The sequence below is a fragment of the Hypanus sabinus genome, chromosome 6 (genome assembly GCF_030144855.1).
Source record: "Hypanus sabinus isolate sHypSab1 chromosome 6, sHypSab1.hap1, whole genome shotgun sequence".
Lineage (NCBI taxonomy): Eukaryota > Metazoa > Chordata > Chondrichthyes > Myliobatiformes > Dasyatidae > Hypanus > Hypanus sabinus.
Window position 1 is genome coordinate 109,098,702 of NC_082711.1, and position 14,862 is coordinate 109,113,563.

The 14,862-nt window shown below is 42.6% G+C and overlaps 1 long non-coding RNA gene across 3 annotated transcripts in view; it reads left to right on the top strand.

Moving 5' to 3' along the window:
* LOC132395745 (uncharacterized) overlaps positions 1–3,426 on the top strand; it is a 44,728-nt gene extending 41,302 nt beyond the window's left edge. For all 3 annotated transcript variants that reach the window (XR_009512730.1, XR_009512731.1, XR_009512732.1), the window contains one exon: positions 2,928–3,426. This is a non-coding gene — a long non-coding RNA (uncharacterized LOC132395745). The remainder of the gene's footprint in view (positions 1–2,927) is intronic.
* Positions 3,427–14,862: the final 11,436 nt, after the last annotated feature.

The following is a 14,862-nucleotide window of genomic DNA, read 5'->3' on the forward strand; positions in this document are numbered from 1 at the left end:
GATGGTGTACACCCTAGAGCTGTGAAAGAGGAGGCTGAAGAGATTATGGAGGCATTAGTAATGATTTATCAAGAATCACTACATTTTGGAAACGGTTCCAGAAGATCGGAAAATTGCACATGCCACTCTACTCTTCAAGAAATGAGAGAGGCAGAAGAAATTAAACTATAGACCAGTTAGTCTGACCTCAGTGGTTGGGAAGATGTTTGAGTCAATTATAAAGGATGAGGTGTCAGGGTGCTTGGAGGCACATGATAAAATAGGCCATAGTCAGTGTGGTTTCCTCAAGGGCAAATCTTGCCTGACAAATCTGTTGGAACTCTTTGAAGAAACAACAAGCAGGACAGACAAAGGAGAATTGGTTGAAGTTGTATACTTGATTTTCAGAAGGCCTTTGACAAGGTGCCACACATGAGCCTACTTAACAAGCTGCAAGCCCATGGCATTACAGGAAAGATTCTAGCATGGATAAAGCAGTGACTGATTGGCAGGAGGCCGAGAGTGGGAATAAAAGGAATAAAGGCTGCCGGTGACTCGTGGTGTTCCACACGGGTCTGTGTTGGGACCACTTCTTTATACATTATATGTCAATGATTTGGAGGATGGAATTGATGGCTTTACTGCAAAGTTTGAAGCTGATATGAAGATAGATGGAGGAAGTAGAGAGGCTACAAAAGGACTTAGACGGGTTGGGAGAATGGCAAAGAAATGGCAGATGGAATACAATGCTGCGGACTGTATAATCACGCGCTGTGGTAGAAGAAATGGAAGGGTTGACTATTTTCTAAATGGATAGAAAATACAAAAAAAAACTGATGTACAATGGACCTTGGGAGTCATTGTATAGGATTCCCTAAAGCTTAATTTGCAAGTTGTGTCTGTGCTGAAGAAAGCAAATACAATGTTGGCATTCATTTCAAGAGGACTAGAATATAAAAGAAAGGATGAAATGTTGAGACTTTATAAGGCACTAGTGAGGGTTCAACTGAGCAGGTTTGGGCCCCTTAGGATGTGTTGAAACTGAAGAAGGTTCAAAGGAGGTTCAGAAAAATGATTCCAGGATTGAACGGCCTGTTATATGAAGAGCGTTTAATAGCTCTGGACCTGTACTCACTGGAATTCAGAAGAATGAGGGGTGACCTAACCGTAACCTCTCAAATGGTGTAAGGCCTTGATAGAGTGGATGTGGAGAAGATGTTTCCTATGGTGGGAGAGTCTAAGACCAGAGGGACATCCATTTAGAATGGAGATGGGGAGGAATTTCTTTAGCCAGAGGGTGGTGAATCTGTGGAATCCATTGCCACAGGCAGCTGTGGGGGCCAAGGTTGATAAATTCTTGATCAGTCAGGGCATGAAGGGATATGGAGAGAAAGCAGGAGATTTGGGCTGAGAGGAAAATTGGATCAGCCATGATGAAATCGGAGAGTGAGCTTGATGGGCCAAAAAGCCGAATTGTGCTCAGAAAAAAATCACAACTCCTGGTTATGTGATCACTGACACCAGGCATACTATTTGAGAAGAATATTGACGATGGCAGGGGTCACTCGTCTTGTAAAGACACTGCCCAGAAGCTGGCAATGGCAAACCACTTCTGTAGGAACATTTGCCAAGAACAATCATGATTGAGGCACCTTGATGGCCCATGTCACATGACACAGCAGATAATGATGATGAAGATGGACCTTCGGGGCCAGAGACTCCACCACATTTACTCGAATCTCCATTGAACTGAGGCTGTGGCTTGGAGCCTGTGGATGGACTCTTTTTCAGAAACTTCAGTTCGGACTATGAATTGCTTACTTTTATTGGTTGCGTGATTTGTTTTTTCTCTCCCTTTGCACACTGGGTGTTTGACAACCTCTTTGAATGGGTTCTTTTGGGTGTCTTTGCTTTGTGGTTGCCAGAAGGTAAATCTCAAGGTTGTGTAATGTAGACGTATATTGATAATAAATGTACTTTGAACTTTGAGATTGTTTGAACTATTAAAAAGCAGCATAGAGTATAAACTTGGAGAGGAAATTCAAAGCTTTGTCTCTTGGGAGATGAAGACATGACACACAAGGGTGAAACAATGACTAATGGTGACGCACAAGGGAACAGAATTGGATGAAATTGAAGAGTAGATGGTTAGCTGAAAGAAGACTTAACAGTGATGGAGAGATCTGAATAGTGAAGATTTAAAAAATTTATATGCGGCTTAAATAAGAGCCAATGAACGTGACTGGAACATCGGTAAGAGTGTTTTTGATTATCTGAAGTCCATGTGGGCGGAATGAAGTTTGCCAGCCAGATGTTAGATGATTGTCTAGGGGTGTGGATCATCTGGTGATCATTGCAGACAGGAATTGGGGTGTACAGCAGTGAGGGAAACAGACGGGCATACTGACAGTACAGATTAACCCTTGTGTTCAAAGATGGTGTCCACCCAACACAGTTATTGGCCATTTTCCCCCAAAGATGCTGCCAGAGCCATTGTGTTGCTCCAGGTTTCCAGCATCTGCATGTCTGCCCCTTCTGCACTTTCAAAGATCTTGCTTTGTTTCTTTGGATATCAATGAAGTGTAATTCAGCAAAGAAGCCTTGAACAAGCAATGTTTGTTCAATAATTAGCTTGGAGATTAATGACAGAATGATTCAGTGGAAATTCCATTTCCCTTCCCCATAACTACCCCGGCCACACACCCAGGCCCTAAGGTTTGCTGAGTTGTAATTGAACCGAGAGGAACAATGAAGGAACAATACACAGGAAGGGGAATTTCCAATTTCCAGTCTCCGAATGGATTTAACATAGATCCTGCAAGCCCATTGATCAGACATTTTTTGAAGAATTCAGCAGTATTTTATGCTCAACTCTAGGTCTCATAGTTTTAAAAAAGTTTTCATTTGTTGCCATAATCTATTAAAACAATCTTTTCTTTCTTCTTTAGGCTTTGAAGTTAATTGATCCACATCGTGTTTACTTAAAGAGTGAGACAAGAATGAAGTGTAACCTGCTCCTGTCTGTGTTCCATGATGTGCTTTATTAAAATTCTAATTCAGCACTTGAATTTTAATGAAGTTTGTTCTTTCAGAGAACATGACACGTTGACTTTTCGCATGAAAAGCTTTATGAAATCTTTATTACTGTGATCCATCTTTGCATCTGTTCCCGGCAGATCAGATTACATTCTGAGTGTATAACCCAAATTACTGTTAAGAAACAATCTTTGAATATCCTTGAAGCAGAATTAATCAGCACCCTGTTTTTATTCATATTTGTGGTGAACTCATCTCTACCCCACTTACAATCGGAATGTAGTCACACTGAAGGGCTAATTATTGCAGTTATGCACTTCTGGTTTGGTTTTCTCCATGCAAGATGACTGAAGTCACATCTTTAGTAACTCACCTGACAATTCTTTCTGTACTACACAGTATGTGAATACTCTGTGGGAAGATCGACTGACTACTGAAGGAATCCTCATACTTATTGGTTTGGAAGTTGACTAACAGATAACTAGCAACATTAGGTCAAACTTGAAGTTCATTTCTTTTAAGTGTTCCTTAGAAATTAAAATAAATTTCTTTTAAGAAGCCAAATATTCAGTCTCAATAACAACGAAGTGACAAAACATTAGGTAGTGAAGTTCATGGGCAGCGACCAGAGTAACATCTAAAGCAATCATCTAAAAGCTGGAGGAGCTGTCCACATGAGGCAGCATCTGTGGAGGGAAATGCATTTCTGATCGAGGTTTTTCATCAGGACTAATAGAGTATTTTTTGTCCTTGCTCTAGATTCTAAAAATGCAGCCTCTCCACAGTACTACCACATGCCCCATCACCATCCACGTTTCTATCTCATTGTATTGTGTCGAACATGGTGCATGGCCAAGTAGATAAGGCGTCGGTCTAGTGATCTGAAGGTCGCCGGTTCGAGCCTCAGCTGAGGCAGCGTGTTGTGTCCATGAGCACTTAACCACAAATAGCTCTGTAACAACACTGGTGCCAAGCTGTATGGGTCCTAATGCCCTTCCCTTGGACAACATCAGTAACATGGAGAGGGGAGACTTGCAGCATGGGCAACTGCCAGTCTTCCATACAATCTTGCCCAGGCCTCAGTCATCATCGAAAATCATTGGATGGCCGAAGAAGAAGAAGATTGTGTTGAACATCAAGGACAATTGATTAGATATCATAGGATGTCAACATTTAAAACAAACAAACATTGTTTATATTCTGTGAGCAGGTAGAGAGAAAACTCAAGAAGATTGAGGAGATTTGATAGAGGCATGCAGAATTATGAGGGGTATAGACAGGGTAAATGCAAGCAGGATTTTTCCAGTCAGCTTGGGTGGGGCTACAACCAGAGGTCATGGGTGAACATGAGGGGAAACTTCTTCACTCAGAGGGTCCTGAGAGTGTGGAATGAGAATTTAAGAGAAGTTTGGGTAGGTACATGGATGGTGGGGGTATGGTGGGCTATGATCTGGATGCAGATTGATGGGATAAGGCAATTTAAATAGTTTGGCATGGACTAGATGGGCCGAGGGGCTGTTTCTGTGCTACACTTATCTATGACTCTATAAAAAACTCTGGGAAGGTGGATTTAACAGAATCGGTAGAAGGCTAAAACAGGAGTTTAGGAAAACGTTCCTCTTCATCCAAAAACCCACAGCCTGAAGAATGATGGTGGCAGAAAGGCAGATCACTTCTAATACTACCTGAACAAGCAGTAACCTTTGACCCAAAGATGAGACGTGATTCGGATTGATTAATTTTGTTTTAGCATGTCCAATGACTGTGATGCAAGTGGAGGGGTTTGAATTTCAGAGGGAACCCACTGTCCTGGTTCCAAGAAATGTGAACCCCATCAGAAATAATGGATCAGTGGGGGCAAATGAGCCCTAAGGTAGGGAAACTTTTTGAAGATTCATAAGTGGGAACTTTAAAATGCTTTGGAAGTGATGTGTTTGTGTCAGTCAGTACCAATGCTGAGGAGAGCGAGTGGCTGAGGGAATGGGTTTCTGCCTCTTTTCAGGCTTGGTTACAGATCCCAAGTCAACGGTAGGCTAATTCCCAGGTACATTGGTGCTGATATAATGGAGCAGGGAACTGTCTTACATATCTGGCTTTGCCAGGGATTTGAAAGTTATAACTTCCTCCATGCGATCTGGGGAACAACAGGCACAGAATCCATCACCTGCCTGGTACTATGAAAACACAGGGACAGCAACTCCCATCTTTTCTCTAGATGTGCCCTCCGGCTCACAGTCACTGCTCTCACCCTTGCAGCGAGTCCAATCTTCCAAGCCTGATGACTCACCCAGAGCACTGGCATCGGGACGACAACCTCGGCATAGGCCCCCGGAGAGGACACGAGTATCTCTTGGTGGCTGCAGGGGAAACACGAAGGCTGAGCTATGTGGTTCCAAGGCAATTTGCAGCAACTAAGAGGATACCAGGAATGAGTAGATTTTAATTCATTGTTTTGGTAGGTTTGCATTAAAGATCCTCAGGGGTTTGTGAAGATTTGGCGTGATATCTAAAACTTTGACAGACTTCTATGAATGTTTAGTGGGGAGTCTATTGAATGGCTGCATCACATCCTGGTGTGGAAACACCAATGCCCTGAATGGAAAATCCTAGCTATATGTCATCATATACACCCCCCACCCCGAGATTCATTTTCTTGCCGGCATACTCAATAAATCTATAGGATAATAACCTTAACATTATCAATGAAGGACTGCCCAACTTGGTGTTCAACCAGTGAGCAGAAGGCAACAACCTGTTCAAAAAAAATACATAATACTAATAAATAAATAAATAAGCAAGAAATCTTGAGAACATGAGACGAAGAGTCCTTGAAAGTGAATTCATAGCTGGGAACAGTTCAGTAATCGTGCAAGTGAAATTAAGTTATCCCCTCTGATTCAAGAGCCTCATGGTTGAGGGATAATAACTGTTCCTGAACGTGATGATGTTAAGTCCTAAGGGCTCCTGTACCTTCTTCCTGATGGCAGCAATGAGAAGAGAGCATGTCCTGGGAGGGTGGGGGTCCCTGACGATGGATGCTGCTTTCCTCTGACAATGTTCTGTGTAGATGAGATCAATGGTGGGGAGGGCTTTACCCATGATGCACTGGGGTGTGTCCACTACTTTTCCATTCAAGAGCGTTGGTCTTTCCATACCAGGCGTCCCACAGTGGTGATAGTGGCAATTTTCTAGCAAGGCACAGCAAACAAAATGGTGAAGGAATTCCGAGTTTCAGTATTTCCTCTTTAGAGGAAAGTGAATAGTCGACATTTGGGGAAATGGACTGCATTTGAACAGAATGGGTCTCAACCCAAAGAGTCAACAGTGGATTTCCCTCCACAGTTGCTGGCAGGTCCATTGATTTCTTCTATCACCCTTGGTCCTCACAGAATGATCACTTCACCAGATGCCAAGCATCCAAAGTTCAAAGTACATTTATTATCAAAGGATGTATACAGTACGAAACCCTGAGACTCATCTCCTAACAGGCAGCCATGAGATGAAGAAACACAAAAACCAACCCCAGATACTTGAAAAAAAGACTGTCTGTCGCCCCATGTACAGAGAATATAAAACCACATCGTACCCATAAGAACATAAAAAAATAAAATAATCCATAAAAAGATAGTCAAAAACTCAACATGCAAGGAAAAAAACATGCAAACAGTAACCACAAGCAAATAGTGTTTCTGAACTGAAGTCCATAAGGAGAGTCTGAGACACATAGTTCAGTGCAGAGCTGAGTAAACATGGTGAGGCAGCGGTTTTAATTGGCCCGTACCTTGCCTCGGGCCCAATCACCTTGACTTTTTCAATCTGGCTCAATGGTTAAACTTCCCTCCGAACAACAGGCGAATGTGTATGATTCATGAATTCTAGTGTATCAGGGGTGGCACTTTAGTGTAACGGTTAGTGTTATACATTACAACACTAGCTTTAAGATCAGGGTTCAATTCCTGCTGCCGCCTGTAAGGAGTTTGTACATTCTTTTCATGACCATGGGGGTTTCCTCTGGGTGCTCCTGTTTCCTCCCACATTCTAAGTACGTACAGGTTAGGATTAGTAAGTTGTAGGAACGCTATGTTGGTGCCAGAGGCATGACAATGCTTGTGGGGTGCCCCCAGCATGTCCTTGGACTATGCTTGTCATTGACATAAACAATGAACTTCAAAAGATTCAAAGTAGCTTTATTGTCAAAGTATGTATGCAGTGTACAACACTGAGATTTGTCTTCCTTCAGCCAGCCACAAAACAAAGAAATACTATGGAACCCATTCAAAGAAAACATAGAACATCCAACGCGCAAAAGAAAGAACAAATCACTCAAACGGCAATAAAGCAAGCGGTTAATACACAGAATGTTAAATATCAAACTGCAGAGTCCCTGAAACCATCAAGAAGAGTTTGGTTCGGTTCAGTTTAGCACTGTATCAGTCAAAGTACATACGGCAAAGAAAGCTAATCTTTAATCTTTAAATTCAGAAGTCTGTACTGAGAACAGATTGCTCATGGATCTAATCTGCCATTTCTGCGAGAGCTGTAGGGCTGAATGTGGCTGTAATTCTTCAATCGAGAGTTGTATAGCTTGACAAGTGGAAGGCCACTGAGCATTGAGGTTTGACTGCAAATTCAAATGACACCACACTGTTACTGAGTGTATTTTTTAAACAAGTATAGTGTAAGATTTGGACTTGCTGCCTAAGTATTCTAATGGATCAAGAGGAGATTATTAACTCAGTGAGTAACCTTGATACTTTATATTGCTCTGATCTGAAATACCTTTTATTATTCTTCTCTGCAAGTGTTATTAATTGGGCCACATGATGTGCACCTGAAAGCATTCCAAATACGAAAAGCTTTTATTTGACGGTATTCAATTTCTGACTGGATTGATTCAAGATACAAGAGTTGTTAAGCATAGAAAGTGTCGGCTTAGTAAGGACAATGAAAAATAATATCCTTTTTCTTTTTAAGCTTCTCATAAGGTAGATGCAGTTGCGTCTTAGGTTCTGAGTAACACTTGTTATGGTTGACTGAAGCTGAGCCTCAATTGTGAGCTTCATCCTGCTGTTCATGGGCAAGAAAACTCTATCTTGACTTAGGTAACGTAATGTAAGTTTTTGCAACATCAGCGGCAGTGTGGTTACAGGGTTACAGAGACAGTAGCTGATTGCATCATACTGGCCACAGAGTACTTTGAAGACATCCTGATGGCTTGAATAGCCCTATAGCTCATGGAAGGATGGATTGATGATGCTCGTGGGGATCAAACACTTCTTCAGAGCACATCCAGGAACTTCTCAACATCAGATTTATATTGGTGTGAACTTTATACCTCTTCACCTTCACCTTCATCCTTTCTTGTGGTGTCCCCCTCTTGTTCAGGAAGTGGAGAGGTTCACCTGTAAGCCCAAGCATTCAGCAGAGCCATACAGAAAATGACAGGCCAGCTGCTGGGTATTTCAAAACGGCTCAACAGTAGAATAGTACTGGAATCAGAAACAACGAGTAGGAGTAAGCATGTCACTGAAAGTAGTGGGATACAGCAGGGATTGCTGGTTGGGGTTGGTTACAACTTGCAATCTATCAACAATTTCATTAAGGCAGGGGTTCCCAACCTGGGGTCCACAGACCCCTTGCTTAATCGTATTGGTCCATGTCACAAAAGAGGTCGGGAACCCCTGGACTAAGAGGATTAAATGTCAGATTTCCAAGTCACTGATGATATAAAACTAGATAGAATCATGACTGAACTAAGTTTGAGATGAAATATTCAGACTTACTGAATGGACAACAACATGATGGATGGCATATAAAATGGAAACATGAATTTTCAGTTCATTGGTAAAAACAGATCTGCTGTGTATTTTCAATTGGCAACAAACCAAATAGTGTTGATGTTCAGAGCAACCTGCACAAGCAACTAAACTGTAAGCTAATAGGCAGCTCCTGCAGGCGGTTAAGAAGTTGAACAGCATTTTTGCCTTTATTGTGAGGAGATTAAGAATGGAAGGGGAAAGCGGTCTTATAATAATCAAGTCAAATCAAGTTAATTAGCAGTCAAACCACACATCGAAACAGCGTTCTTCTGGAGATAAGGTGCAAAACATTCAAAATAGCAAGCAAACATTAAAAAATTAGTGAGTAACGTAATTCAAAGTATCGAGCAAAGAAGCATAATCACGCAAAAAAAAACATATATAGTCCAAGACCCTGAGTGACAATGTCCAGCAATCGATGGTATAGTCTCCCAGCCGTGCAGACTCACGTAATCCAGCCTGTCATTCCACTGCTCAAACACAGGAGGGCAGCACCAATGGGAGGAGTCAGGCCCCAACTGAGCTCAACCCTGCTGCAGTGCTTCTGCATCTCTCACTTGGTCTGCAGCGGCAGGCAAGCCTGAGGCTTGAGGCCTACATCTTGCTACAACCGAGGTAACACAGCTCCCATGTCAACTATCCCTCCACCAGAAAAGGGAAACAGGCCTGCGGCAACTTTCATTATCATTGTCCAGCAGAGTCTTGTGATCACAAGTGAAATGTCTGAGACATTCTTCCACAGTTATACTACACCAACTTCAATGCTTCCAAGTAGCGGGCAGCAACACTGTCTGCTGCCTTGTCAGCTCCTCCAATACACCAGCAGGCTCCTCTGAACCCAAACACCCTCCTCTGACATCCCAACCAGCTCCTCCGACACCTCGGCCAACCCCTTCGACACCCCGGCCGGCTCCACCACCGACATCAGACCAGCTGCTCCAATCAAACAGCAGCTCACTGGTGGAATAGACCTGCAGTACCATATGTTCATCAACATCATCAACCTCTCTGTAGACATTATCAACATCATCGTCATCAACCTCTCAGTGGGCACCAACATCATTATCATCGTCATTGTTATGTGGTGTGTTGTGTGACGTGGGTGATCGTGGTCTATCCTTGATGATGATTGTTATGGCAAATTTTTCTGCAGAAGTGGTTTGCCATTGCCTTCTTCTGGGCAAGGTCTTTACAAGACGGGTGACTCCAGCCATTATCAATACTCCTCAGAAATTGTCTGCCTGGCATCAGTGGCCACATAACTAGGACTTGTAATATGAACCAGCTGCTCATACGGCCATCCAACACCTGCTTCCATGTCTTCAAGTGACTCCGTTCAAGGGGCTAAGCAGGTGAAACTCTTTGCCCAAGGGTGACGTGCAGGCTAGCAGAGGGAAGGAGTGCCTTCCACCTTCTTTGGAAAATGGTCTATATGCTCCAGAGGAATGACAGAGATGTCACTCTGTGAAGTTCAGAGGCCCCTCATGACTTATTTGATGTAATAGCATGCAGAATCTGTAACAGGTAGCAAACATCAGCAGTTGCAGTTGGAATATCCTTGAATCTAGGAATTGTGGTTGACTTTGATCTAGAGCAGTATATGTCCTTGGGTGAGTTTGTGTATAAACACAGGAGATTCTGCAGATGCTGGAAATCCAGGGCAACACACATAAATTGCTGGAGGAACTCAACAGGTCAGGCAGTATCTATGCAGGGGAATAAACAGCTGACACTTTGGGCCAAGACTCTTAAATATGATTTTTTGACGTCTCCCTGAGGACTGCCTTTTGGAAGAGTTTCGTTCGTAAACATTGCACCTTTAAGAAGCTTATATAAGACTTTAGCTCAATCCCTGTGAAGTCTGAGTGGTTAAGGCGTTGTTGAGTTCCTCCTTCATGGGTGCTGTCAGGATGCTGTTCATTGACTATAGCTCAGCATTTAACACCATCATTCCCACAATCCTGGTTGAGAAGTTACAGAACCTGGGCCTCTGCACCTCTCTGTGCAATTGGATCCTTGACTTCCTAACTGGAAGACCACAATCTGTGCTGATTGGTGATAACATCTCCTGCTTGCTAATGAACAACACTGATGCACCTCAGGGGTGTGTGCTTAGCCCACTGCTCTACTCTCTATATACCCATGACTGTATGGCTAGGCATACTCAAAAAAATCTATAAACAACAATTGTTGGTAGAATCTCAGGTGGAGACGAAAGGGCATACAGGAGTGAGATATGCCAACTAGCGGAGTGGTGCCGCAACAACCTGGCACTCAATGTCAGTAAGATGAAAGAGCTGATTGTCAACTTCAGGAAGGGTAAGACGAAGGAACACATACCAATCGTCATAGAGGGATTAGAAGTGGAGAAAGTGAGCAGTTTCAAGTTCCTGGGTGTCAAGATCTCTGAGGATCTAACCTGGTTCCGACATATCGATGCAGTTAATAAGAAGACAAGATAGCAAATAGACTTCATTTGGAGCTTGAAGAGATTTAGTATGTCTACAAATATATTCAAAAATTTCTACAGATATACCATGGAGACCATTCTGACAGGCTGCATCACTTTCTGATATGGCGGGGGGGGGGGGGGGGTGGTGAAGTGGGATACTGCACAAGACTGAAAGAAGCTGCAGAGGTTTGTAAAGTTAGTTGGCTCCATCTTGTGTACTAGCTTATAAAGTACCCAGGATATCTTCAAGAAGCAGTGTCTCAGAAAGGTAGCGCAGGGCTTACACTTTTCTCACTGTTACCATCAGGTAGGAGGTACAGGAGCCTGAAGGCACACACTCAGTGATTCAGGAACAACTTCTTCCCCTCCGCCATCAGGTAGGAGGTACAGAAGCCTGAAGGCACACACTCAGCGATTCAGGAACAGCTTCTTCCCCTCTGCCATCTGATTCCTAAACAGACCTGCGAACACTACCTCACTTTTTTAATATATGTATATTTTTTCTTGCATAATTTTAACCTATTCAAAATACGTATACTGTAATTGATTTACTTATTTATCATTATTATTTTTTCTTCTTCTTCTTCAATATTATGTATTGCATTGAACTGCTGCTGCTAAGTTAGCAAATTTCACGTCACATGCCAGTGATAATAAACCTGACTCTGACAAGTGAGAGCAATGGTCGGAGTGAACTGTGACTGTGTGCAGTGCTGGACAGCAGCTGAGCTGTGAATGATCATCCCTTTTAACAGTAATGTTTCTGAGCTATTAGTACTAACAAACGCCAGGTGTTCTGTGAGTGAACATTGATTACTTCTCTAAGCTATATGAATAATTTTGTCTCATGTGAGGAATTTTGGGCAGTGCATTATTATTGATGTTATTTATGAGAAAATGTTTTTATTAATATGTAACCGTCACTGAAAACTGAACAGAGAATGTTATCAGGCAGGCAGCAAGAACTGCGTGTACAATTGCTTCATTTTGTGCGGAAGCAAATTTCAGCCGATTAACAGGGTTCTTTTTTTTAAGATATCCGAAAGGATTTTGAGCCCATATCATCAGAACCAGCAATGTTTGTTCCCTGCTTTGAAGTACTGGAATAATATGAAGTGTTAACAGTATCCACATTCCAGCTGGGAAGCAGTAAAATTAATGGCACTTAATTTGGATGATTCTGCTCGTGGCTCCATGAGGTTTACTTATTTCTGAGCTGAACTGAAATTGTAGCCTGTTACTAGTGGGCGACTGGATAGGCTACAGTAATGACTGGCTTTGTGGCAGTGGACTCACTTTTGTGAATTTCGGTAGTACTTGCTTTTGTTGTTTGTGCAATTTGTTTCTTTTCCTGCACATTGGGTGTTTGAAAGTCTGTGTTGTCGGTTTTTTGTGGTGTCTGTAACACTAGAGGATGTCATGGAATTAAAGATGGAGTGCTGGGCAAACCCTGATAGAGGTTAAAGTTCAAAGTATGTATTTTGATACAACCTTGAGATATGCCTCCTTATAGGCAGCCACGAAACAAAGGACCCAAATAGAGCCAGTTAATACAAACCAAGACCATCAACCGCCCAATGTGCAGAGTAAAAGAAAGCAATGAAAGTAAGCAAATAGCATTCAGAACTGAAGTTTACCGAAATGGTTCAGAGACATAAAGGCAGACATCAGAGAAATGAAGCTGATTCAGGAGTGCAGAGTTGAATAAACATCGCAGAGCAGCAAGGTGGATTGACCCGTGCCTCACATCCGCTCACCTCCCCTCAGTTCTGCTGCGTCAATTTGCCCCCAAACCTGTTCCAGCAATGGCGGAACATTGACTCATTTCCCACTCTGGGATTATTGGATGGATTATCGATTAGACATTGCTTTTGTGATTATGTTGCCAAAGCTGAAGGCAGTTCACATTAATGAGGTAAATGCAATGGCATGGCAGAGTTTGAGAGAAAGGCACAGAGATAATAACCGAGAAAATGAAACTTGGCAATAAGCCATTTTGTTGTATGCTATGCAATTCAATTGCTGTAGAAAATCAAAAATACAGGATAAACAAGAATTAGAAAGAGTGGTACCACAGCAATTGTCACGTAGCTGTCTTTGTTGACCTTGAGCAATGTTTTCAGCAAGACAGCACCTAAGCAATATCATCTCATCTAACATAAAATTTCTTGATAGAGTAAGTAGGGTTATTAGGAATGGATTTCTTCAGAGCACGTTAACAGAAATCTCAAGGAGAGAAGTAAAATATAGACTAACAATGTTAAATAAACAAGCACACACACACCATACAGGAGGATCTCAGCAGGTCAAGCAGCAATTATTGAAATGAATAAAGTCAACATTTCAGGCGGAGGACTGAGAAGGAAGGTGGAGATTCAGCATGTCATCAAAAGCCTTGGCAAACTTCCATAGATGTGTGGTGCAAAGTGTGCTGACTGGCTACATTAGGGCCTGGTAAGGAAACACCAATGCCTTTGAGCAGAAAATCCTACAGAAGGTAGTGAATTTGACCCAATACATCACATGAAACATTACCATAGAAAAGCAACATCGAAGATGCTCACCACCCAGGCTATGCTCTCTTCTCGCTGCTGCCATCAGGTAGAAGGTACAAGAGCCTCAGGACTCGTACCACCATGTTGCAGAACAGTTACTACCCCTCAATCATCAGGCTCTTGAACAAAAGGGGATAACTACACTCATTCTATTTCTGATGTTCCCACAACCAATGGTCTCACATGAATGACTTTGTATTTTGTTACTTCATGCTTGTTATTTATTTATATCTGCATTTGCACAGTTTGTTGTTCATTGATCCTGTTTACAGTTACCGTTCTATAGATTTTCTGAGTACGACTGTGGGAAAACGAACCTCAGGGTTGTGTGGGGTGACATGGGTGTACTCTGATAATAAAAAAAATGCCGGATTAAAAAGGTAGGTGGAGGGGAAGGAGGATAGCAAGAAAGTGGTAGGTGAAGCCGGGAGGATAGCAAGAAAGTGGTAGGTGAAGCCGGCTGGATGGGAAAGGTAAAGGGCTGGAGAGGAAGGAATCTGATCGGAAAGGACAGTAGACCATGGGAGAAAGGGAGCAAGAAGGGGCACCAGGGGGAGGTGATAGACTTTGGAGAAGAGATAAGAGGCCGGAGTGGGAGAATAGAAGAAGAGGGGAGGGGGAGTGAATTTTTTTTTACTGGAGGGAGAAATTGATATTCATGCCATCAGGCTGGAGACTATCCAGATGGAATATAAGGTGTTGCTCCTCCACCCTGAGGGTGGCCTCATTGAGGCACAAGAGAAGGCCAAGGACCAATATGGGAACAGGATTTAAAATGTTTGGCCACCGGGAATTCTGCTTTTTGCAGGCAGATGAGGAGAGGTGTTTAACAAAGTGGTCCCCCAATTTAAGATGGGTCTCACCAATGTAGAGGATATATAGAGAATGCTAAGTGCAGTGTGGTTATCAACTGGGACAGGAAGGGCTGAAAGGACCAGCCTTTGTTGCTCTCAATGGCTTTTCCTCTACAGTGTGCCTCATTTCTCATTTGATATCATTCAATATGTATTTAATTGTATCT